Source organism: Scyliorhinus canicula, chromosome 21 (genome assembly GCF_902713615.1).
Source record: "Scyliorhinus canicula chromosome 21, sScyCan1.1, whole genome shotgun sequence".
Taxonomy (NCBI): Eukaryota; Metazoa; Chordata; class Chondrichthyes; order Carcharhiniformes; family Scyliorhinidae; genus Scyliorhinus; species Scyliorhinus canicula.
Window position 1 is genome coordinate 18,483,162 of NC_052166.1, and position 26,925 is coordinate 18,510,086.

At 47.4% G+C, this 26,925-nt stretch overlaps 1 protein-coding gene across 4 annotated transcripts in view; it reads left to right on the plus strand.

The window, feature by feature from the left end:
- LOC119955783 (torsin-4A-A-like) overlaps window positions 1-26,925 on the plus strand; it is a 120,178-nt gene that overhangs the window by 65,980 nt on the left and 27,273 nt on the right. The window contains exon 2 of one of the 4 annotated variants that reach the window (XM_038782344.1): window positions 18,250-18,363. The exons of the other annotated variants lie outside the window; for them this stretch is intronic. The gene's annotated coding sequence lies outside the window, so the exon portion shown is untranslated. The remainder of the gene's footprint in view (window positions 1-18,249; window positions 18,364-26,925) is intronic. 4 annotated transcript variants of the gene reach the window in all.

Genomic DNA, 26,925 nt, shown 5'->3' on the forward strand with positions numbered 1-26,925 from the left:
AGCCCCCTACCCAGACCCATTCCCCACCCTGTCTCCGTAAGCCCAAGTTAAACTGTGCATCTTTTGGATACTAAGGGCAATTTTTTACACGGCCAATCCACCCAACCTGCACTTCTTTAGACTGTGGGAGGCAACCAGAGCACCCGGAGGAAATCCATGTAGACATGGGAAGAACGTGCAAACTCAACGCAGTCACCCAAGTCCGAAATTGAACCGAGGTCCCCAGCACTGTGAGGCAGCAGTGCTAGCCACTGTGCTAACTTTCTGCCAGGAGAGGATTTAGTTATGTTGCTTTCTACCTAAATCAGTAATAAATACAGTGAATAGTTGAGACCCCAACAAAGATTCCTGTGGAATACATCCGGCCAATTAGACTAGCTGTCCATTATCTCCACTCTCTGTCTCCTGTCCCTCAGTCTATTTTAAACCAGGCCAACATGACAGCACGGTGGCACAGTGGTTAACACTGCAACCTCACAGCACCAGGAACCTGGGTTCAATTCCAGCCTTGGGTGACTGTGTGGACTTTGCACTTTCTCTCCCTGACTGTGTGGGTTTCTTCCCACAGATGTGCAGGTTAGGTGGATTGGCCATGCTAAATTGGAGCTACCTTTGTTTTCCCAGCACACCAAAGCATTTTCAACAGAATAGAAAGACATACTTCTATTTATTTTGTATTTTTCATGATCTCTGCACATTTCAAAATAGTTTACAATCGATCAGGTACTTTCGCTTGAAGTGTAGTCACTGTTGTAAAATAGGAAACATGACGTCAATTTGCACAGAATGAGCTCCGATGAACTGCAATGTGATGAGGGGGAGGGGGGAGGGAGGGGGGAGGGAGGGGGGAGGGGGGGGAAGGGGAGGGGGGAGGGGAGGGGAGGGGGGAGTGGGGAGGTGAGAGGGGGAGGGGAAAGGGGGAGGGTGGAGGTAGGGGGGGGTAAGGGGGGGTAAGGGAGAGTGGTGGGGGGGTGAGGGGGTTGAGGAAGGGGAAGGGGGGGATGGGGTAGGGTGAGGGTTGGGGGGAGGTGTGAAGTGAGGGGAGGGGGGGGGGGAGGGGGGTGAGGTGAGGGGGTGAGGAGGGGGTGGAGGGGGGTGGAGGGGGAGGAGGGGGGAGGAGGGAGGGGGGAGGAGTGGGGGGGTGAGGGGGGTGAGGAGGGAGGGGGGTGAGGGGGTGAGGGAGGAGGGGGGAGGAGGGGGAGAGGGGAGGGGGGGGAGAGGGGGGGGGGAGGGGAGGGGGGCTCTGAAACGAGGTGACGCGATTCCAGGATAAGGGGTAGGCCATTTTGATTGAGATGACAAGGAATTTCTTCACCCCTATGTGCCCGTCTAAACTAAAATCTTCTACACTTCTGAGGTCTGTATCTCTCTATTCCTATCCTATTCATGTATTTGCAAAGATGCCCCTTAAATGTCACTATCGTCCCTGCTTCCACCCCTCCTCTGGCAGCGAGTTCCAGCCACCACTACCCTCTGTGTAAACAAACTTGCCTCATACATCTCCTCTAAACCTTGCCCCACACACCTTAAACCTATGCCCCCTAGTAATTGACCCCTCTACCCTGGGAAAAAGCCTCTGACTATCCACTCTGTCTATGCCCCTCATAATTTTGTAAACCTCTATCAGGTCGCCCCTCAACCTCCGTTTTTCCAGTGAGAACAAATTCAATTGCTCCTCATAGCTAATGCCCTCCATACCAGGCAACATCCTGGTAAATCTCTTCTGCACCCTCTCCAAAGCCTCCACATCCTTCAGGTAGTGTGGCGACCAGAATTGAACACTATACTCCAAGTGTGGCCTAACTAAGGTTCTATACAGCTGCAACTTGACTTGCCAATTCTTATACTCAATGCCCCAGCCAATGAAGGCAAGCATGCCGTATGCCTTCTTGACTACCTTCTCCACCTGTGTTGGCCCTTTCAATGACCTGTGGACCTGTACACCTAGATCTCTTTGACTGTCAATACTCTTGAGGGTTCTACCATTCACTGTATATTCCTACCTGCATTAGACCTTCCAAAATGCATTACCTAAAGGATGCATTACCTAAAATGCAACCTTAAGGAAGAGTATCCGAATTGAGAATACTTAGGAATATTGGGCGGTATTATCCGCTCCCGGGACTAGGTGCCCGCGCCGTCATGAACGCCGTCACGTTTCAAGCCGGCGCGAACAGGGCCCGGGCACGACCTATTCTGGCGTTGGAGTGGTTCATGCCGCTCCAGCCTCATTGGCGCCGTGCCAACCCGCGCATGCGCAGTTGTGGCAGCTCATTCCTTCGTATGCGCAGTTGTGAAATGCCATCCTGCGCATGCACGGACACCTGTCGTGTCGGAGCGGCCGCTTGGCCCATCCGGGCCGGAGAATCTCCACTCGCCATTCGTAGCGACTCTCCGAGTGGCCCGGCCTGATTCTCACGGCGCTGGTTTCGGGGGGGGGGTGGTGAGAGATTCCCGTGCGGGTGCCGGGGCGGCGTGGCGCGACTCACGCGGTGCCCCGGCGATTATCCCACCCAGCGTGGGGGGGGGGGGAAGAATACCGCCCAATATATTTGGAACATCTGCAATATTCTTGTCTACTTTCTATGAAACTGGATTGGAAACCATTTGACCCTGAGGGTTTGCCATTCTTTCAAGCCACTGCCATTGTCATCACTGTTACATTTGGGTCAGTCCCTGTGTCCATTCAATATTCGTTTCCTTGACCCTGCAGTCTGCTGACCTCTTCCTCGGCTACAAGTACAAATGCAAAGTAATAATTCAGCATGGCCAGGACTTCCTTATTTCCGTTGATGGTATTTAGTCACAGACTATCGCTGTTTCCTCAGAGTATCCCATGATCAATATCTTTTGGAAATGTGTATTTCTTACCCTCTGTGTGAGTGAATGAATGTTGCAGCAAGCAAGTCTTTTGTATTTAAAAGAGAAGTTAGTTTATTTTTCGCACCTTTGTCCTGGAGGTTGCTGAAGAAACCTATGTCTCACTCTCTCACTCACACATACCAAAACTAGATGCTGATAGCGATGAAACAATACTTAGAAAACGTCTGTTTCGATGCAGGCCTGTTGTTGTTTCACAGTCTAGTTGTTACATTGTTTGAAATGAAGTTTTGAAATTGCAGAGATCATAGAATCCCTACAGTTCAGAAGGAGGCCTTTCGGCCCATCGAGTCTGCACTGGTCCTCTGAAGTAACATCCTTGGACACTAAGAGGCAATTTAGCATGGACAGTCCACCTAATCTTCACATCTTTGGACTGTGGGAGGAAACCGGAGCACCCGGAGGAAACCCACGCGGACACGGGGGAATAACGTCCAAACTCCACACAGACAGTCCCACCCAAGAATCGGACCCAGATACTTGGCATTGTGAGGCAGCAGTGCTAACCATTGAGCAGTTGTGATGTGATGGCTCCCATAGTTAGCCTGCAGGAAGTTGGTGCTCCTGGGTGAGCTCGAAGATGGAACTGAGTATCGGAACAAAGTTGTCCTTCAGTTCTCTTTCGAGCAACTGCAGTGTGGCCCTTTACCAAGCATGGTTGATTAAAGCAGAACTATGGTTGTGCTTGTTTTGCTCTCACTTCCTCTCTCTCTCTCTCCCTCTCCCTCTCTCTCCCTGTGCATTGGAATTCTGTTTGCTTGTAGTAGTTTGCTATATTTTAAACAGGGAGTATAGATTGGCCATAGCATTATAATTTTAATTACAGTCTACTCCTTGCTCTGGTGGTTTTTCACACCTTAAAAGTGTCTTATTGCTCAATGTCTGTGTGTGTGTGTCTGCTTGTATGTGTCTGTGCCTGTGTGTCTGTATGCCTGTGTCTGTGTGTGTGATTGTGCCTATATCTGTGTATGTGTGTGTCTGTGTAGGTTTGTGCCTGTATCTGTGTATGTCTGTGTGTGTGGTTGTGCCTATATCTGTGTATGTTTGTGCCTGTGTCTGTGTGTCTGTGCCTGTGTGTGTGTGTGAGTCAGTGTGTGTTTGTGCCTATATCTGTGTATGTTTGTGCCTGTGTCTGTGTGTGTGTGTGAGTCAGTGTGTGTTTGTGCCTATACCTGTGTATGTGTGTGCCTGTGTCTGTGTGTCTGTGCCTGTGTGTGTGTGTGTGAGTCAGTGTGTGTTTGTGCCTATATCTGTGTATGTGTGTGTCTGTGTAGGTTTGTGCCTGTATCTGTGTATATCTGTGTGTGTGTGTCTGCCTATATCTGTGTATGTTTGTGCCTGTGTCTGTGTGTCTGTGCCTGTGTGTGTGTGAGTCAGTGTGTGTTTGTGCCTATATCTGTGTATGTTTGTGCCTGTGTCTGTGTGTCTGTGCCTGTGTGTGTGTGAGTCAGTGTGTGTTTGTGCCTATATCTGTGTATGTGTGTGCCTGTATCTGTGTGAGTCTGTGTGAAGGGAATGTTACGAGCGTTCATTGAACTGATTGAATTCCAAATGTCTTTCATGCCTGTGAGACTGTAAACTTCTGTCGAGAGATAAGAGAAAGAAAATGGTTGAAACTCACACGCGAAGTTGTGCCTCAGACCCCAGGGTCCATTTTAATTTACACCCTTCTAAAATAAAGTCACCTTTAAAATAGTTTTCAGGCTTTATAGTATCATCACGGCACAGTGTTATCAGTTTTCGTTGGGCCCACATTGTTCCAGACAAGTTTCCGTAAGTAATACATCATTATTTTTGTGCTGATCCTGATATCCTTTGGAAATTTATTTTCATCCTCCCTTTTTGAAACTTTCCGTTTTTATCTCCCGTGAGCTATTCTTTGCATTGTTCCCATTCCGCAGGATCTGTGCTTTTATGTTGCATTTTTGTAAGCTCTCTCTTTGTGTTGTTGCTTGCCTGTTTAGTCATCCGAGGCATTGGTTTGGCATGCCAAACTCTTACCCTCAGGGGCATAACCTGGCTCTGGATCATATTCAATTCCTTTTTTGAGCAGCTCCCATTGATTTTCTGTCTTGCAGACTTACCCAGCTCACAGAGGACAGTCACTGTCCCACTGCGTCGAGGTCAGTCTGACTTCAATCTAGAATTGTAATAGCTGCTTCACATTTCTCTTGTTTAAACGCTGATGTTGAATTTGATCGTCAATTGCAATTGCTATTAGAGAAACGTTGCCACATCATTAGAATGTTAACTGCTCATTGCTTCATGCCCTTGCTGGTTCCAACTTCCAAGATACATTCTTATCTAATCTCCGCACTTCTGGTTATATCACAACTCCAATTACAGAGTCTTCAATCATTTTCTGTTTCTTAAGCCTACCCATAAACTGTCTCCAATATCTGCTTTCCTCTCCTCATACCCTCCCCGATCATTGACGTTATTACATCCTCAATCACAAAGGTTACTCGGCAACCACAACGCTCCCCCACCTCTCTCCACAGCTCTACCATCCCCCCCCCCCCCCCCCCCCCCCCCCGACTCATAGACTTTATAACCTGGTTGATTTAGTTCCCAGTCCTGTCTCAGTAATGGCTAGCATGTCATAGAATCATGGAAAATTTACAGCACAGAAGGGGGCCCATCTTGCCCATGCCAGCCTGAGCACCCCCAAGTGTCCTTTCTAATCCCACCTTCCTGCACCAGGTACATTGCCCCTTATCTTACAGCATTCAAGGTGCAGATCTAGGTATTTGTTTAAAAAGTTTAGGTTCTCTGCCTCCACCACCAACTTGGGCAGCGAATTCCAGACTCCCACTACCCACAGCGTAAAGAAATTCTTCCTCATGTCCCCTCTGTACCTTTCGCTACTTATCTTGAATTTATGTCCCCTGGTTCTAGAATTCTCTGCCAAGGGAAACAATTTGATTCTGTCCACTCCCATCGCTTTCCCTCATAATTTTATACACCTCAATTAAGTCACCCCCTCAGCCTTTCTTTGTTCCAAGGAAAATAACCCCGACCTAACCAATCTCTCCTTGTAGCTACACTTTTCTGGTCCTGATAACATTCTTGTAAACCTACTCCGCGCTCTCCCCAGAGCAATTATGTCCTTCCTGTAATGTGGTGGTTGGAACTGGTGACCAGAAAATACCCTCCAAGTTGAATTTGCACCTGTAATTCCCTCAGTCTCAAAGTTCCTTTACTTTCCTTCCCCAATTCCGCAATACTTTTTGGCATTTCTCTAGTTTAAAGTTGTATTTATAGAGACATAGAATATAGAAACATGGAAAATAGGTACAGGAGGAGGCCATTCTGCCCGTCGAGCCTGCACTGCCATTCAAATATGATCATGGCTGATCATGCAAATTTAATATCCCACTCCCGCTTTCTCCCATACCCCTTGATCCTTTTACCCTTAAGGGCCACATTATAATAACAATAATAATCTTTGTTGTCACAAGTAAGCTTGCATTAACACTGCAATGAAGTTACTGTGAAAATCCCCTAGTCGCCACACTCCGGCTCCTGTAGGTAACAGAAGGAAAATTCAGAATGTCCAAATTACCTAACAGCACATCTTTCGGGACTTGTGGAAGGAAACCGGAGCACCCGGAGGAAACCCACGCAGACACAGGGATAATGTGCAGACTCCACACATACAGTGACCCAAGCTGGGAATCGAACCTGGGACCCTGACGCTGTGAAGCAACTGCGCTACCCACTGTGCTACCGTTCCCAATTATCCCTTCCTCTGGATCTTGGTGATCCCTGCTTGGTTCAGGTATAGCCTATCCCAACCGAAAGATCCCTTGATTTCACACTGTGAATACCCTCATCCTATGGAATAGAATCCCTCCTTCCACACCACCACTTCAGACACATGTTCACTTCACCGTTTGTCCCTCTGACAGTTTTCATGTTGTCATTACCCGGGACGTTTTGTCAAGGGGTTATCGGGATATAGGAGCTAATCCTTAATCTTTCCTGTGTTGTTGTTTCTGAGCTGGAGTATAAGTGGCTCCATTACCTTTCATTGCACATTGTTTAGTATCTTCAGTGATTCGTCTGAAACTCGAGTTCAGGGTTCAATACAAGTGCAATTAATTGAGAGTCACAGTAATTAGATTCTAAATGCATTGAAACACGGAGATGATGTTGGAGGTGGGCAGCCAGGGAAATAGGTAGAAATAGCTGCCAAGACCCTCGGGACACACCGGCTTGGAGTTGCCGGTCGGTAATGCGTGTGTCGGATGGTGTCTGTGGGGGGCCAGCGGCTGCGCCTGCGAGACATCGGCAGGGCACCGTTTGGCATTGGTTTTCACAAACGTGTACCAGGTATAAAAGCTCCTCGGTGGGTGGGTCCTTTCAGGCCATTTGAGACCCCTTGGCCATCAGGGACAGTGCCATCCTATACTGCCAGGGTTCCCAGGTGGCACTGCCAGAGTGCCCAGATGGCATTGTCAAGGTGCCTGGGTGCCAGGCTGGCAGTGCCAGGGGACAGGCCTGTCGAGGCCTTTCCCATAAAAGCGGGGGTGAGGGAGGGTTCAAAAAGGTTGGGGTGAATTTTGTCCCTGCCCACTCTCCAACGTTCTCCCAGAGGGTGTCGGGAAGGGAGGGGAAATATCTCAAAGCAATTTCTACCGATTTCCAGGTATTTATTTAAATATGCAGATCCAAATCTTGCCCACTGAGGGTGAGATCTGGATCGAGCCGGGCGGAGTAAGTCAGGTGGCTTGCGATCGATCCGGCATGGAGCCCGATTTAGGGCTCTCGCACGATTGACCTGGATCCGCGCCGGGCGCAATGTAATCACTGAATCGTGCCTGTAATCTTCCCAATGTTGGACTAGACCGTCCCACTATGCATGGAGACCACCAGCTCTCTAGAGGGGGTCTCCCTGGGGAAGACCAGGAGGCTGGGGCAATGGGAGTCATCAAAGCTGGGGGCTTTGTATGTCACAATGATGATGCTGGCAGACCATGGCTGAAACCAGAGTGGGAAGGGCTCCCCCTCCTCATAGATTGTCCTATCTGCTGTCAGGCTCTTCAAACTACCATTTACAGGACATATGATCAAGTGTTTCTGTACTGATCCATCCTCACACCCTCCTACTTGCCTTTGCAGTACCCACCCCTCCCAGAGACACTGCTGGCCATACATCACAGGCCCACTCAGATAGGGCCACACATCTCCCTGGTCTACCTGCCATCCTTAATTGGGTGGTGCACCTGTATGGTGGTGGGGAGGCAGTGGTATTGCCACTGGACTAGTAATCCAGGGATCCAGGTCATGATCTGGGGTCCAGGGTTCAAATCTCACCATGACAGATTGTGAAATTGGAATTCAATAACAATCTGGAATTAAAACTCAAACGATGGCCATGAAACCAAAACCCGTCTGGTTCACTAATGCCCCTCAGGGGAGGAAACCTGCCCTCCTTACCTGGTCTGGCCTACCTGTGACTCCAGACCCACAACAATGTGGTTGATTCTTAAAATGCTCTCTGAAATGGAGGGCAATTAGGGATGGGCAATAAATGCTGACCCAGCCAGTGATGCCCGAAATGATTTTTTTTTTAAATGCTGGTTTTTAATTGGGAGCCTCTGGAAAGATCATGACCCATGTCCCACCACAGCCAGCTCTGGCTTCCCCACCTGGAACTGAGACCAATGTTGGAACCATGCGCCAACCTGGAAAATCCAGCTCCTCGATCACTCGTGTCAAAATTGTCAGCTATGGGTCACTAAAGAGGCAACATTAAATGTAAAATGTGGCAGAGTCTGGAGTACCGAAGTACAATGAAAAGTATTGTTCCGCATTCAGTCCAGACTGATCATTCCGGACTTGAAAAGAAAATACAAAGAGCAAACATTAAATACACAATGTAAACTCATAAACACAGGCATCGGGTGAAGTATACAGGAGTGTAGTACTACTCAGTAGAGAAGATGTGTGAAGAGATCAAAATCAGTCCATAAGAGGGCCGTTTAGGAGTCTGGTAAGTGTGGGGAAGAAGCTGTTTTTTGAATCTGTTAGTGCGAGTTCTCAGACTTTTGTATCTGCTGCCTGATGGAAGAGGTTGGAAGAAGGAATAAGCCTTGTGGGAGGGGTTTTGATTATGCTGCCCGCTTTCCCAAGACAGCGGGAGGTGTACACAGAGTCAATGGATGGGAGGCAGATTTGTGTGATGGACTCGGCAGTGTTCACGACTCTCTGTAGTTTCTTACGGTCTTGGGCCAGGCAGTTGCCACACCAGGCTGTGATGCAGCCAGATAGGATGCTTTCTATGATGCATTTGTAAAAGTTGGTAAGTGTCAATATGGACATGCTGAATTTCCTTCATTTCCTGAGAAAGTATAGGCGCTGTTGTGCTTTATTGGTATTAGCGTTGACGTGGGTAGGCCAGGATAGATTGTTGATGATGTGCATACCTAGGCATTGGAAGCTGTCAACCGTCTCCACCTTGGCCCCGTTGGTGCAGACAGGGGTGTGTACGATACTTTGCTTCCTGAAGTCAATGACCAGCTCTTCAATTTTGCTGACATTGAGGGAGATATATTACACCACTCCACTAGGTTTTCTATCACCCCCTTATATCCTGACTTATCATTGTTCGAGATCCGGCCCACTCCAGTCATGTCGTTACCAAACTTGTAGACGGAGTTGCAAAAGAATAGCAAAGGTAGACAAAATACACAGCTACCAGAAAAGAAAGTTGAAGAGGATATCAAAATCAACACTAAACTATTTCACAATATCCTTAGGGAGCCAAAAAAAAGACAGGAGCAATATGGGATCATTGAAAACTGATGAGGGCGATGGTGTCAGTGAAAATAAGTGTTACAGCCACTCCTCGGTTGTCGTAAGGTTTTTTGAAATGTGTACGGATGGATGTGCTAATTCAGTGTATGTCTTAACTGCTCACCTGCTGATTACAAGGAACTCAGGTCAGACAAGCTTTCCAGAACACAAGGGGTTAGTTTTTATCGTGCTAAAAACACATCCAGACGTGAATATTAAAAATATAATGTACACACTGAATAAAAAGAGGCAAACATACAAAGATCTCAATGATTGAATTATTTGCTGTGGCTCATGACTGAGGTAGTTCCTAAAGTGTAATCCTTGTTCTTTATCCCCCTTGGAAATGCTGCCTTGCGTAAATCTTCTTTACAATTTCTCTGTCTGCTGTCCACACTCTAATATAAGCAGACAGGATTTGTTTAGACAATTGTTCTTTCTCCAGAGTCCTTAGCAATCAGGTTTTGTATTAAATGACACTTAAGATTGGTAACCCCAATACCATGACCTCTCTCTCCATAAAAATTGAGTATTCCACAGAAGTTAATTGATTAGCTCATATATGGACAGACCTTGGCTATTTTTCTAATGTCCAAGCCATCACTTCTGAATGGCTCATTCTTCCACGTAATGAGCATATCGACACCCCCAAGGTAGCTATTGTCTCTCGGAATAACAGTTCAAAATGATCAAAATCAGCACCATTGCCACCCGGCACCTCCATATATAATGAAGGAAAAGGTTGGGTGAAAATGTTCAGTTGATGAGAAAGTGCTGGTATGGATTTGTAAAGGGCAGACATGGTTAATAAATCTTCACTGAATATTTTGAAGATGTGACTAAAGTAGTGGACAGGGTAATGTCTACAGATGTTATTTACTTGGACTTCCAGAAGGTATTTGATAAAGTCCCTCATCGGAGACTGTCAGTTGGCTGGATGGCTGGTTTGTGTAGAGCAACACCAGCAGAGTGGGTTCATTTCCCATATTGGCTAAGGTTACCATGAAGGCTCCCCCTACCTTGTCAACCTTGTCCATCGCCTGAGGTGAGGTAACCCTCAGGTTAAATCACTGAAAGGGGAGTGTAGATTATGGTCATCTGGGACTATGGCGACTTTCAAAGCTGAATTGAAGGTGAATTGTTGACTTTGTTTGGAAATTGGCTGGTTGGCAGGAGACAGAGTAGGGATAGTGGGTAGGATGTGATCCCGCTGGGACAGGATGTGATCCCACCAGGAGCAGTGTTGGGGCCTTATGTACAGCTTAGCTGATGGGATACAAAGCCACATATCTAAATCTGCCAATGACACTAAGCTAGGGAGCAACTGGATGCATAAAAGGGTGAATCACAAACAGCTAGCATGCAAGTTCAGCAGGAAGGCAAATGGAATGTAGGCAAATGGAATGCCGGCCTTTATTTCACAGGGAATGGAGAATAAAAATAGGGAAGCCCTGTTCAAGGCACTAGTTAGATCACACCTGGAATTCTGTGAACAGTTTTGGGCGCCTTATCAAAGGAAAGATATACTGACATAGGCAGTCCAGACAAAATTCACCAGGTTGATCTCGGGTTTTCTTGTGAGGAGTGGTTGAGTATGTTGGGTCTGTACTCATTGGAATTTAGAAGGTGAGAGGCGACCTTATTGAGACATATAGGTTTCTCAGGGGGCTTGACAAGGTAGATGACAGGGTAGATGTTGAGAGGTTTTTATCCTCTTGTAGGAGAGTCGAGGACCAAAGGGCATAATCTCAGAGTAAGGGGTGAAGCATTTAAGACAGAGAAGAGGAGGGTTATGAATGTGTAGAATTCTTTACCACAGAGGGCTGAAGGGATTGGGTTGTTAAGTATGTTCAAGGCTGAGATAGACAGATGTTTCATCAGTAAGGGAATCAAGGGTTATGGGGATAAGGGGGGAAAGTTGAGTTGAGGAGCAGCTTGTGACAGCCTACTAGGGAACAGGCAATTCTGGATTTGGTGATGTGTAATGAGAATAATAATCGCTTAGGGAACTTAAGGTGAAGGAACCCTGAGGGAGCAGTGACCACAATATGATAGAATTTACCCTACAGTTTGAGAGGGAGAAGCTGCAATCAGATGTAACGGTATTACAATTAAATAAGGGTAACTACAAAGTCATGATGGAGGAGCTGGCCAGAGTTGATTGGAGAAGGAGCCTAGCAGGGAAGACAGTGGAACATCAATGGCAGGAGTTTTGGGGGGTTATTAGGGAGGCACAACAGAAATTCATCCCAAGGAGGAGGAAACATGCTAAGGGGAGGACAAGGCATCCATGGCTGACGAGGGATGTCAAGGACAGCATAAAGGCTAAAGAAAAAGCATACAAAGTGCGAGGATCAGTGGGAAACCAGAGGATTGGGAAGCCTTTAAAAGTGAGCAGAGGACAACTAATAAAAGCAATAAGGGGGGAAAAGATGAAGTACAAGTGAATGCTAGCTAGTAATATAAAGGAAGATAGGAAGAGATTTTTTTCAATATATAAAAGGTAAGAGAGAGGCAAAAATAGACATTGGATCACTGGAAAATGTGGCTGGAGAAGTTATAATAGGACCAAAGAAATGGCAGACGAACTGAATAGTTACTTTGCATCAGTCTTCACGGTGGAAGGCACCAGTGGGATGCCAGAGTTCCAGGATAAGCAGAGGGCAGAGGTGAGTGCAGTGACCATTACTAAGGACAAGGTTCTGGGGAAACTCAAAGGTCTGAAGGTGGATAAGTCACCTGGACCGGATGGACTACACCCCAGGGTCCTAAAATCGATAGCTGAGGAAATTGTGGAGGCATTGGTGATGGTCTTTCAAGAATCACTGGAGACAGGAAGGTGCCAGAGGAGTGGAAAGTGGCTAATGTAACACCACTGTTTAAGAAGGGAGGGAGGCAGAAATGATAGGCCGGTTAGCATGACTTCGGTCATTGGTAAGATTTTAGAGTCTGTTATTAAAGATGAGATGATCCAAATAGCCCATGACTGGAAAGGGATCCACAAATGGAACCTCACCAGCCTGACGGAGGAAGTTAAAAAGGACCTGCAAAGATGGAACACACTCCCGCTCTCCCTCGCGGGGAGAGTTCAGACGATCAAAATGAACGTACTGCCCAGGTTCCTCTTCCTGTTTAGATCCATTCCGATCTACATCCCCAAGGCCTTTTTCAAAGCGCTGGACAAACTCATCATGGCGTTCGTATGGGGGGGTAAAAATGCTAGGATCCCAAAGAAGGTCTTACAAAAAACAAAAACCAGGGGAGGGCTAGCCCTCCCGAATCTACAATTCTACCACTGGGCAGCAACAGCCGAGCGAGTAAGGGGATGGATCCAGGAGCCAGAGGCTGAGTGGGTGCGTGCGGAGGAGGCCTCCTGCATGGGAACCTCCCTCCGGGCCCTCGCCACGGCAGCACTCCCATCCCCACCCAAAAAACACTCCAGCAGCCCAGTGGTGACAGCCACCCTCCAATCCTGGAACCAACTGCGGCAGCAACTTGGCCTGACCAAAATGTCGAACAGGGCTCCCATCTGCAACAACCATAGGTTCACACCAGCACTGACTGACGCCACCTTCAAAAGGTGGAGGCAGGACGGGGGGACACTGACAGTCAGGGACCTATACACGGACGACAGGATCGCAACACTGGACGAACTGATAGAGAAATTTCAGCTAGCTGGGGGGAACGAGCTACGGTACCTGCAGCTCAAAAACTTCCTACGAAAGGAGACAAGGACGTACCCACAACCGCCACGACAGACACTACTGGAAGACCTACTGGACGCAAGTATCCTAGAGAAAGGGAACTGTAGTGACATGTATGACCGACTGGTAGATAGGGACGACACCGTACTGGACGCAACAAGAAGGAAATGGGAGGACGACCTGGGGATGGAGATAGGGTGGGGACTCTGGAGCGAAGCACTGCATAGGGTCAACTCCACCTCCACGTGCGCAAGGCTCAGCCTGACGCAACTAAAAGTGGTACATAGAGCCCACTTAACAAGAACCCGTATGAGTAGGTTCTTCCCGGAGGTGGAAGACAGATGTGAACGGTGCCAAAGAGGCCCGGCCAACCACGCCCACATGTTCTGGTCTTGCCCCAGACTCGTGGAGTACTGGACAGCCTTCTTCGAGGTTATGTCCAAAGTGGTGGGAGTGAGGGTGGAGCCATGCCCGATAGTGGCGGTCTTCGGGGTTTCAGAACAGCCAGATCTATTCCTGGGGAGGAGGGCGGACGCCCTTGCCTTTGCCTCCCTGATCGCCCGCCGTAGAATCCTGTTTGGCTGGCGGTCAGCAGCACCGCCCAGAGCTGCGGACTGGCTGTCCGACCTCTCGGAATCTCTCCAAATGGAGAAAATCAAATTTGCCATCCGAGGGTCGGACGACGGCTTCCACAGAACGTGGGAGCCATTCATGCAACTGTTCCGGGACCTATTTGTGGCCAATGTACAAGAGGAAGAATAGTCGGGGGAAGGTAGCGGGAGGGGGGGGGGGGGGGGGGCTACAGGTTCGGTACGGGGGTTCGATGGCTAGCTAAGGCCCAAAACCAAACTAAATAAACATGTTGAGGGGGGGGGCGGGCGCAGTTGCTACTACGAAGATGCTTACCTGTAAATATGTATGTTAATTTTTGCGTGTTTGTTTGTTTTTTTTTGTTCTTTTTCTCTCCTAACAATTTGTAATTTGTTCAATATAAAATATGAAAACTGAATAAAAACATTTATAAAAAAAAAAATTAAAGATGAGATTGCGAAGTACTTGGAAGAGGATGGTAAAATAGGACTGAGTCAGCGCGGCTTTGTCAAAGGGAGGTCTTGTCTGACAAATCTGTAAGAGTTCTTTGAGGCGGTAACAAGGATAGACAAAGGAGAACCAGTGGACCTGATTTATTTAGCTTTCCAGAAGGCCTTTGTCAAGGTGCCGCATTGGAGACTGTTAAATAAGTTAAGAGCCCATGGTGTTAAGGGTAAGATCCTGGCATGGATAGAGGATTGGCTGATTGGCAGAAGGCAGAGAGTGGAGATAAAGGGGTCTTTTTCAGGATGGCAGCCAGTGACTCGTGGTGTGCCTCAGGGGTCTGTGCTGAGACCACAACTTTTCACAATATACATTAATGATCTGGAAGAAGGAACTGAAGAAACTGTTGCTAAGTTTGCAGATGATACAAAGATCTATAGATGGATAGGTAGTATTGAGGGAGCAAGGGGGCTGCAAAAGGATTTGGACAAGCTAGGAGAGTGGGCAATGAAGTGGCAAATTAAATACAATGTGAAAAAGTTATGCACTTTGGAAGGAGTAATTTAGGGATAGACTATTTTCTAAATGGGGAAATGCTTGGGAAATCAGAAGCACAAAGGGACTTGGAAGTCCTTGTTCACGAATCCCTTAAGGTTAATGTGCAGGCAGTTAGGAAGGCAATTGCAATGTTAGCATTCATGTCAAGAGGGCTAGAATACAAGACCAGGGATGTACTTCTGAGGCTGTATAAGGCTCTGGTCAGACCCCATTTGGAGTATTGTGAGCAGTTTTGGGCCCCGTATCTAAGGAAGGATGTGTTGGCCTTGGAAAGGGTCCAGAGGAGGTTCACAAGAATGATCCCTGGAATGAAGAACTTGTCGTCTGAGGAACAGTTGAGGACTCTGGGTCTATACTCGTTGGAGTTTAGAAGGATGAGGGGGGATCTTATTGAAACTTACAGGCCTGGATAGAGTGGACATGGAGAGGATGTTTCCATTTGTAGGACAAAGTAGAACCAGAGGACGCCATCTCAGACTAAAGGGACGATCCTTTAAAACAGAGATGAGGAGGAATTTCTTCAGCCAGAGGGTGGTTAATCTGTTGAACTCTTTGCCGCATATGGCTGTGGAGGCCAAATCACTGAGTGTCTTTAAGGCCAAGATAGATAGGTTCTTGATTAATAAGGGCATCAGGGGGGAAGGCAGGAGAATGGGGATGAGAAAATATCAGCCATAATTGAATGGCGGAGCATACTCGATGGGCTGAGTGGCCTAATTCTGCTCCTATGCCTTATTGTATTATGGACAAAAAGATGGATTGTGTGGTGCGAATAACTGCGAAGTGACAGATCATCAATGATCTCGGAAATTTCACACAGGTTTGGGGGGCTCATTGGCCTACTCAAATAACAAGGGGAGGTGATGGCGTAGTGTTTTTATCACTGGCCTAGTAATCCAGAGACTCAAGGTAATGCTCCAGGGACCTTGGTTCAAATCCCACCATGGCAGTTGGTGAAATTTGAATTCAAATTCTTTTAAAATCTGGAATTAAAAGTCTAATGATGACCATGAAACCATTGTCTTTAAAATACCATCACTAATCTGCCGTCCTTACCTTAAAGTCCTCCTGACCTGGTCTGGCCTTCTTATCATTCCAGATCTACAGCAGTGTGGTTGACTCTTAGATGCCCTCAGTTCAAGGGCAATTAGGGATGGGCAATAAAGGCTGGCCCAGCCAGCAATACCATCATTCAATAGATCATTTTTAAAAAGTACCCAACTTCCTATTGTTTCCCAGACATTTTGAGATGCACTTCAACCTGACACATTCAAACTTTCAATCCTGGATGCAAAGGATCCCCAATTACAGAAACCTCAGTGATTCCAACCTTTGTACTCTGCGTAGCCACTCCTCGGACACCCTCCTGCTCCTGGTGCCTTGCTCAGTATTGTGGCTACTCTCAAGAGGTATCAAGTACTCAGTACCTGTTGCCCAAGAGCAATGTCTAGCAAATCTCCTGCACTATCTCTCCCACATTTTCCAAACCCAGATATATGACAGTCACATCTCCCCTTCCTGTGGCTTTGCTTTCTGTGGAGTAGATTGCCCAATGATTCCTCCTCCTCCCTTATCTACCTGGTGTAGACTCTAGCCGAATGACTCTGAGCTGGAGTCAGACATTTCTTGCAGATGTTGCAGACTGGGATAGTCTTCCTTAATCGTGGTTTCCCACCCACCGTGGTCGACAGGGCTCTCAACCGTGTCCGACCCATCTCCCATGCCTCTGCCCTCACCCCCTCTCCTCCCTCCCACAACCAGATTAGTGTCCCACTTGTCCTCACTTTCCACCCCAGTAGCCTCCACATTCAAAGAATCATCCTCCGCCAGTTCCGCCAACTCCAGCATGATTCCACCACCAAACACATCTTCCCCTCACTCCCCCTATCAGAATTCCGCAGGGACCATTCCCTCTGAGATACCCTGGTCCACTCCTCCATCACCCCAACACCTCACCCTCTTCCCACGGCAACTTCCCATGCAATCGCAGAAGGTGTAACACCTGCCCCTTTACCTCCTCCCTGCTCACCATCTCAGCTCCTAAAAACTCTTTTCAAGTGCACTTAACGTGCACGCCCTTCAATCTGGTCTATTGCATTTGCTGCCCACAATGCGGTCTACTCCTCATTGGAGAGACTAAAGGCAGACTGGGTGACCGCTTTGCAAAACACCTTCAGACTGTCTGCAAGCAGGGCTCAGACCTTCCTGTCATTGTCATTTCAACTCACCATCCTGCTCTCACGCCCACATGTCCGTCCTTGGTCTGCTGCAGTGTTCCAGTGAAGCCCAGCGCAAACTGGAGGAACAGCACCTCACCTTCCGATTAGGCACGTTACAGCCTTCCGGACTTAACAGCGAGTTCGACAATTTCAGATTGTGAACTCTCTCCTCCACCTTCACACCATTTTTATTTCTATCAAATAATTTCCATTTCTTCCATTTATCTGTTTTTCCCTCACCATTGCTCCCCCCTTTCCCCACTCCACTTGGGCCAACTGATCATAGATTATCATAGAATTTACAGTGCAGAAGGAGGCCACTCGGCCCATCGAGTCTGCACCGGCTCTTGGAAAGAGCACCCTACCCGAGGTCAACACCTCCACCCTATCCCCATAACCCAGTAACCCCACCCAACACTAAGGGCAATTTTGGACACTAAGGGCAATTTATCGTGGCCAATCCACATAACCTGCACATCTTTGGACTGTGGGAGGAAACCGGAGCACCCTTTGACACAATCAGCACCCTTCTTAGCCTTAATCATCCCTATTTTCATTCCCTTTGTCTTTTGTCCATGACATCTTGCTGTCAACCTCCACTTATCGCTGGCCTTCTATCCAGCAGCCCCCCCCCCCCCCTCTCCCCCCCCCCCCCCCCCCCCCCCCTCTCACTACAGTATAGATCTGGCGCTGGGCAGCATGGTGGCGCTGTGGTTAACACTGCTGCCTCACGGCGCCGAAGACCCGGGTTCGATCCCAGCCCCGGGTCACTGTCCATGTGGAGCTTGCACATTCTCCCCGTGTCTCCGTGGGTTTCACCCCACAACCCGAAGATGTGCAGGGTAGGTGGATTGGCCACGTTAAATTGCCCCTTAATTGGAAAAATTCAAAGACAATCTGATCCTATTTCCAGTTCCCTCCAGCTTTGACAAAGAGTCATTCAGACGCGAGACGTGAGCTCCCTTCTCTCTCCCACAGATGCTGTCAGACTTGCTGAGATTGTTCAGCATTTTCTGTTTTTGTGCTAATTATCTATATCTTCAAACCTTTAGATCTTAAAAATGCCACAAACAAGTGCAAAAAGTAATCACGAAGTCTTGATGGTACCGATCGTCATTGTGGAGGATCAGACGGGGTTCGTTAAGGACAGGCAGCTGGTGGCCAATGTAAGAAGGCTGTTAAATGTGATCATGATGCCCCTGGAAGTAGGGAGGTGGAGGTAGTGGTCGCGATGGATACGGAAAAAGCTTTTGAGCGGATTGAGTGGGATTACCTATGGGAGGTTCTGGGGAGGTTCAGATTTGGGAGGGGCTTTATTGTCTGGGTCAGGTTGCTGTACCAGGCTCCTGTGGCAAGAGTACTAATTATCTGTATCTTCAAACCTTTAGATGTTAAAAATGCCACAAACAAGTGCAAAAAGTAATCGAGATGTATTGATGGAATACTGGCCTTTATATTAGCAGACTGGAATATCAGGATGCAGAAGTTATGCTGCAGCTTTACAAAACACTGGTGAGACCCCACTGGGAGTCACCGTGAGCAGATCTGGGCAGCACACCTCAGGAAGGATGTTTTGATCTTGGCGGGAGTGCCCTCGAGGTTCACAAGAATGAGACCTGGATTACAGAAGTTGAGTTATGAGGAGAGACTGTGCAAATTAGACCTGTTTTATCTCGAATTTAAGGGGTGATCTGATCAAAGTCTTCAAGATATTAACAGGAAAAGACAGGATAGATAAAGACAAACTGTTTACACTGGTTGGAAGTTCAAGAACTAGGGGGCCTGGTCTAAAAATTAACACCAGACATTTCAGGGAGGTTCTGGGTAGAGCTTCTACACACTAAGGGTGGTAGAGGTTTGGGTCTCTCTCTTCCACAAATGACAATTGATGCAAGATCACTTGTCAAGTTTAAATCTGAGATAGATACACTTTTGTTCAGAAAAGGTATTAAGGGTGTACATGATGATGAAGGGCATGAACAGGGTGGATAGGAAACAGCTGTTCCCCTTAGTTGAAGTATGTTATGAGGGGACACAAGTTCAAGGTGAGGGGCAGGAGGTTTAGGAGGGATGTGAGGAAATGTTTTTTTACCCAGAGGGTGGTGACGGTCTGGGATGCAATGCCTGGGAGGGTGGTGGAGGTGGGTAGTCTCACATGCTTCAAAAGGTACCTAAATGAGCACTTGGCACGTCATAAGATTCAAGGCAATGGGCCAAGTGTTGGAAAATGGGATTAGGTAGGTCAGGTATTATTCACATCTCGGCGCAGACTCGATGGGCTGAAGGGCCTTATCTGCACTATTTTCTGTGAAATGGGCCAAAGGCAGATATATAATAATCTAATAATCCTTAGTATTGTCACAAGTAGGCTTATATTAACACTGCAATGAAGTTACTGTGAAAATCCCCTAGTCGCCACATTCTGTCACCTGTTCGGGTATACGGGGAGAATTCAGAATGTCCAATTCACCTAACAGCACGTCTTTCAGGGACTTGTGAGAGGAAACCGGAGCAGCCGGAGGAAACCCACGCAGACCCAGGGAGAACATGCAGACTCCACACAGACAGTCACCCAAGCGGGAATCGAACCCGGGACCCTGGCGCAGTGAAGCAACAGTGCTTTCCATCGTGCTACCGTGCTGTGCATTTTATGGAGTTAGGCCACAGATCAATCATGATCTCATTAAATGGCAGGACAGGCCCGAGGGGCCGAATGGCCCACTCCTGTTCCCTATGTTCCCAAGTTCAGTTGGAATGTAATCGCTTTGTTCGTTTTCCTTTAATTCGTGTATTTAAATCTTTACTAATCCTTATTAAATGCTCACTCATTTAAAGTTAAGACTCCCCACTCAAAAGATATTTGGGTACTTACCTAGTTGCTTATCTCAATTCCTTTGATGCTTGCCACTCCCTTCTCTTTAACTGCATCATCAGATCCTACACTTTTCACTGTATCTGTTTACTTATTGACTATTGTTCTGGATATAAAACGTTTGGCACCTCCTTCATGCTCTATACTAAATTCCCACGGACGCACCAAGCTCCCAGCGCCACTCATTTATCAGATTGGCCCAATTCTCAAATTGCAGATACCTGAGAATAAGTTGCAATTTCATCAACAGATTGACACACTTTACATGTAGAGCAGCAGATAGCCCCCGGGTCTCACCCCACAACCCAAAAAATGTGCAGAGTAGATGGACTGGCCATGTTAAATTGCACCTTAATTGGAAATTTAAAAAAGAACAGCAGATAACAGAGCAATGAGAAGGCAGGAATCTAATCAACGGTTTTTTGCCTAGTTTAAACATGACAAAACTGATGCCTGGCTGTGAGTTCCAAGCTGAAATCTAAGCAAAGTTTATATGCCGAATATCAAAAACATTGAAGTGATTTGCAGGCTGGAATTCAATTGAGGAATGTTATTAATGCTTATCTCTAAAATATAAGAGACCCTGGACTAAGGTGCAGGCTCTAATCTAATTGAGAAGATCTATTTACTTACAAAATGACAGATGCCCAGAAATCAGTCACAGGCTGAAACCTGATCAAGGGGTTTTGGTGATTCTGAAGGTGTGAGATATGGGCTGGAATCTAATTGAGGAGTTTGTGAGGGTTTATTATATCGAAAAGCAGATAGCAGGAGTGAGTTACAGGTTGGAACCTGTCGGCAAAGGTGGGTGGGTTGCACTTGGGCTGACGGTCTTCCGGGTGACTGGAACCTAATCGAGAGATTCCGGCATTAATATTGAAAGTGTTGAGTGTTACTTTGGTTTATTTGGGCGGCATGGTAGCACAGTGGGTAGCACAGTTGCTTCACATTGCTTCACAGCTCCAGGTCCCGGGTTCGATTCCCCGCTGGGTCACTGTCTCTGCGCAGTCTGCATGTTCTCCCCGTGTCTGCGTGGGTTTCCTCCGGGTGCTCCGGTTTCCTCCCACAGTCTAAAGATATGCAGGTTAGGTGGATTGGCCGTGATCAATTGTCCAAAAAAGGTTAGATGGGGTTACGGGGAAAGGGAGGTGTGTGGGCTTGGGTAGGGTGCCCGTTCCATGGGCCGGTGCAGACTCGATGGGCCGAATGGCCTCCTTCTGCACTGTAAATTCTATGAACCTATAAGACATCAAAGAAAACCATGGGATTTATTTCCAGAGGGATACAATAGAAAAGTTATGCTAAACTTCTTCAGAATCTGTCAGAGCGCACAAGAAGCCCCAGTGGACAGGAGTCCTCCGTCAATCCTCTCAGTCCCCTTACCACAGCCACGGAACACTTGAAAAGCCAACCACCTCCCCTTGACACTCAGTGACATCGCCATCACTGAATCTCCCACGATCAATATCCTGGGGGCTCGTCATTAACCACAAACTGTACTGGACTAGCCATACCAGCCTCCCGTACCAGCCTCCCCGGACAGGCGCCGGAATGTGGCGACTAGGGGCTTTTCACAGTAACTTCATTTGAAGCCTACTCGTGACAATAAGCGATTTTCATTTCATATAAATACTGCGGCTACAGCAGCAGGCCATAGGCTGGGAACCCTGCAGTGATTAACTCACCCCCTGACGCCCCAAAGCCTCTCCACAAGTCACGAGTGTGATGGAATACTCTCCAATTGCCTGGATGAGTGCAGCTCCAACAACACTCAAGAAGCTCGACATCATCGAGGTCAATGCAGGCGGCTTGATTGACACCTCATCAACCACCTTAAACATTCACTCCTTCCACTAATGATGCACAATGGCAACAGTGTGTACCAAGCCTCCTTATACAGCATCTTCCAAATCCTCAACCTCTACCCTCTAGAGGGATAAGGGATAAGACTGGGAACACCAGCACCACCTGGAAGTTCCCCTCCAAGTCACCCACCATCCTGACTTGGGAATATATCGGCTGTTTCTTCACTGTGGTGCGTCAAAATCCTGCAACTCCCTCCCTTACAGCACTGTGGGTCTATCTACACCATACAGACTGCAGCGGTTCAAGAAGGCAGCTCACCTCCACCTTCTCAAGGGCAATTAGGAATGGGTAATGAATGCTGGTCTAACCAGTAATGCTCACAATCCATGAACAAATGAAAAAAAAAGCATTGAACTCTCTGAAAAGTTCTGAGTTGTCGTGTTATTAAAAGGCTATCAAGGCACTGGAGAGGGTGGTAGGAAGACCCTGCCAAAACTGAAAGGTTCTCAGTGTCAAGTGAGGTTTCCTTTGAACAACGTGAAAGGCACAGAGGATAACCACATATGAAACAGGGTGTGTACTTGTGAATTTGGTGAGAATTGGATGCAGAGACGTCTGGAGATGTTTCTTTTACCTTTAATGCATGTCATAGTTTGGATATTCCAGAGGCAGAGAGTATTTTGTACTCGGAACCTATGCTTTAAGTTTATAGTTTCAAAATGAACCAATTGAAATGATCATATTAAAATGTTAATGAATTCAGTATATAAAATGGGGTTAGTTGGAGGAAGTGCAGGCAATTTGCCCATTTGCGATCACTGCGACCTACATCGCCAGTAAGTGTATGCAATTCGGGGAACGATGATTCAGAGTTGTTGAGCTGGAGTGTGAGCTGAGGATGTTGAAGGGTATCAGGGAGGGGGAGAGTTACTCACACTCGTACAGCCAAAGGGCAGTCATATCCTTTGAGTTAGGTTGGTGTTCAGATCAGATTAGTGATCAGCGTAGCTGTAAATTAGATAGATAAGTCTAAGTTGAAGGGTGGGTCATGGGGGCTGAAGGGTGGGTCAGGGGGCTGAAGGGTGGGTCAGGGGGCTGAAGGGTGGGTCAGGGGGCTGAAGGGTGGGTCAGGGGGCTGAAGGGTGGGTCAGTAAATTTGCTGATGACACCAAGATTGGTGGAGTAGTGGATAATGTGGAGGGCTGTTGTAGGCTGCAAAGAGACATTGATAGGATGCAGAGCTGGGCTGAAAAATGGCAGATGGAGTTTAACCCTGATAAGTGCGAGGTGATTCATTTTGGTAGGACAAATTTGAATGCGGATTACAGGGTCAACAGCAGGATTAGATAGAGATAGAGATAGAGAAATACAGCACAGAACAGGCCCTTCGGCCCACGATGTTGCGCCGAACTTTTGTCCTAGGTTAATCATAGAATTTTGGACAATTTTTCATGGCAATCCACCCAACCTGCACATCTTTGGACTGTGGGAGGAAACCGGAGTACCCAGAGGAAACCCACACAGTCACGGGGAGGATGTGCAGACTCCACACAGTGACCCAAGTTGAAATCGAACTTGGGACCCTGGAGCTGTGAAGCAATTGTGCTATCCACAATGCTACCGTGCTGCCCTTAAGAAGTTTTTTTAAAATAAATTTAGATTACCCAATTATTTTTTCCAATTAAGGGGCAATTTAGCATGGCCAATCCGCCTACTCTGCACATTTTTGGGTTGTGGGGGCGAAACCCACGCAGACACAGGGAGAATGTGCAAACTCCACATGGACAGTGACCCAGAGCCGGGATCGAACCTGGGACCTCAGCGCCGTGAGGCGGTTGTGCTAACCACTAGGCCACCGTGCTGCCCTTGCCCTTAAGAAGTTAACCTACACTCCATTATTCTACCCTAATCCATGTACCTATCCAATAGCCGCTTGAAGACCTAACGTTTCTGACTCAACTACTTCCACAGGCAGTGCATTCCATGCCCCCACTACTCTCTGGGTAAAGAACCTACCTCTGACATCCCCTCTATATCTTCCACCATTTATCTTAAATTTATGTCCCCTTGTAATGGTGTGTTCCATCCGGGGAAAAAGTCTCTGACTGTCTACTCTATCTGTTCCCCTAATCATCTTATAAACCTCTATCAAGTCGCCCCTCATCCTTCTCCGTTCTAATGAGAAAAGGCCTAGCACCCTCAACCTTTCCTCGTATGACCTACTCTCCATTCCAGGCAACATCCTGGTAAATCTCCTTTGCACCTTTTCCAAAGCTTCCACATCCTTCCTAAAATGAGGCGACCAGAACTGCACACAGTACTCCAAATGTGTCCTGACCAAGGTTTTGTACAGCTGCATCATCACCTCACGGCTCTTAAATTCAATCCCTCTGCTAATGAACGCTAGCACTCCATAGGCCTTCTTCACAGCTCTATCCACTTGAGTGGCAACTTTCAAAGATCTATGAACATAGACCCCAAGATCTCTCTGCTCCTCCACATTGCCAAGAACCCTACCGTTAACCCTGTATTCCGCATTCCTATTTGTCCTTCCAAAATGGACAACCTCACACTTGTCAGGGTTAAACTCCATCTGCCACTTCTCAGCCCAGCTCTGCATTCTATCTATGTCTCTTTGAAGCCGACAACAGCCCTCCTTACTGTCCACAACTCCACCAATCTTCGTACCATCTGCAAATTTACTGACCCATCCTTCAACTCCCTCATCCAAGTCGTTAATGAAAATCACAAACAGCAGAGGACCCAGAACTGATCCCTGTGGTACGCTACTGATAACTGGGCTCCAGGCGGAATATTTGCCATCCACCACCACTCTCAGTCTTCTATCGGTTAGCCAGTTTGTTATCCAACTGGCCAAATTTCCCACTATCCCATGCCTCCTTACTTTCTGCACAAGCCTACAATGGGGAACCTTATGAAATGCTTTACTAAAATCCATGTACACTACATCCACTGCTTTACCTTCATCCACATGCTTGGTCACCTCCTCAAAGAAGTCAATAAGACTTGTAAGGCAAGACCTACCCCTCACAAATCCGTGCTGACTATCCCTAATCAAGCAGTGCCTTTCCAGATGCTCAGAAATCCTATCCCTCAGTACCCTTTCCATTACTTTGCCTACCACCGAAGTAAGACTAACTGGCCTGTAATTCCCAGGGTTATCCCTATTCCCTTTTTTGAACAGGGGCACGACATTCGCCACTCTCCAATCCTCTGGTACCACCCCTGTTGACAGCGAGGACGAAAAGATCATTGCCAACGGCTCTGCAATTTCATTTCTTGCTTCCCATAGAATCCTTGGATATATCCCGTCAGGCCCGGGGGACTTGTCTATCCTCAAGTTTTTCAAAACGCGCAACACATCTTCCTTCCTGACAAGTATCTCCTCGAGCTTATCAGTCTGTTTCACACTGTCCTCTCTATCAATATGGCCCCTCTCGTTTGTAAATACTGAAGAAAAATACTTGTTCAAGACCTCTCCTATCTCTTCAGACTCAATACACAATCTCCCACTGCTGTCCTTGATCGGACCTACCCTCGCTCTAGTCATTCTCATATTTCTCACATATGTGTAAAAGGCCTTGGGGTTTTCCTTGATCCTACTTGCCAAAGATTTTTCATGCCCTCTCTTAGCTTTCCTAATCCCTTTCTTCAGTTCCCTCCTTGCTATCTTGTATCCCTCCAGCGCCCTGTCTGAACCTTGTTTCTTCAGCCTTACATAAGTCTCCTTCTTCCTCTTAACAAGACAGTCAACCTCTCTTGTCAACCATGGTTCCCTCACTCGACCATCTCTTCCCTGCCTGACAGGGACATACATATCAAAGACACGCAGCACCTGTTCCTTGAACAAGTTCCACATTTCACTTGTGTCCTTCCCTGACAGCCTATGTTCCCAACTTCTGCACTTCAATTCTTGTCTGACAGCATTGTATTTACCCTTCCCCCAATTATAAACCTTGCCCTGTTGCATGCACCTATCCCTCTCCATAACTAAAGTGAAAGTCACAGAATTGTGGTCACTACCTCCAAAATGCCCCCCCACTAACAAATCTATCACCTGCCCTGGTTCATTACCAAGTACTAAATCCAATATGGCCTCCCCTTTGGTCGGACAATCTACATACTGTGTTAAAATTCTGAGATAAAGATTCTGAGGAATGTGGAGGAACAGAGAGATCTTGGGGTTCATGTTCACAGATCTCTAAAGGTTGCCACTCAAGTGGATAGAGCTGTGAAGAAGGCCTATAGTGTGTTAGCGTTTATTAACAGGAGGCTTGAGTTTAAGAGCCGTGGGGTTATGCTGCAACTGTACAGGACCCTGGTGAGACCACATTTGGAATATTGTGTGCAGTTCTGGTCACCTCACAATAGGAAGGATGTGGAAGCATTGGAAAGGGTGCAAAGGAGATTTACCAGGATGCTGCCTGGTTTGGAGGGTAGGTCTTATGAGGAAAGGTTGAGGGAGCTAGGGCTTTTCTCTTTGGAGCAGAGGAGGATGAGAGGTGACTTAATAGAGGTTTATAAGATGATGAGGGGGATAGATAGAGTGGACGTTCAGAGACTATTACCTCGGGTGCATGTAGCTGTTACAAGGGGGCATAACGATAAGGTTCAGGGTGGGAGATATAGGAGGGATGTCAGAGATAGGTTCTTTACTCAGTCAGTGGTTAGGGTGTGGAATGGACTGCCTGCTGTGATAGTGGAGTTGGACACTTTAGGAACTTTCTAGCGGTTATTGGATAGGCACATGGAGCACACTAGAAACACAGGGAGTGCGATAGCTGGATCTTGGTTTCAGACAAAGCTCGGCACAACATCGAGGGCCGAAGGGCCTGTTCTGTGCTGTACTGCTCTATGTTCTAGCGGCTGGTTTAGCATACTGGGCTAAATCGCTGGCTTTAGGGCTAAAGCAGACCGAGACAGGCCAGCAGCACGGTTCAATTCCCGTACCAGCCTCCCCGAACAGGCGCCGGAATGTGGTGACTAGGGGCTTTTCACAATAACTTTATTGAAGCCTACCCGTGACAAT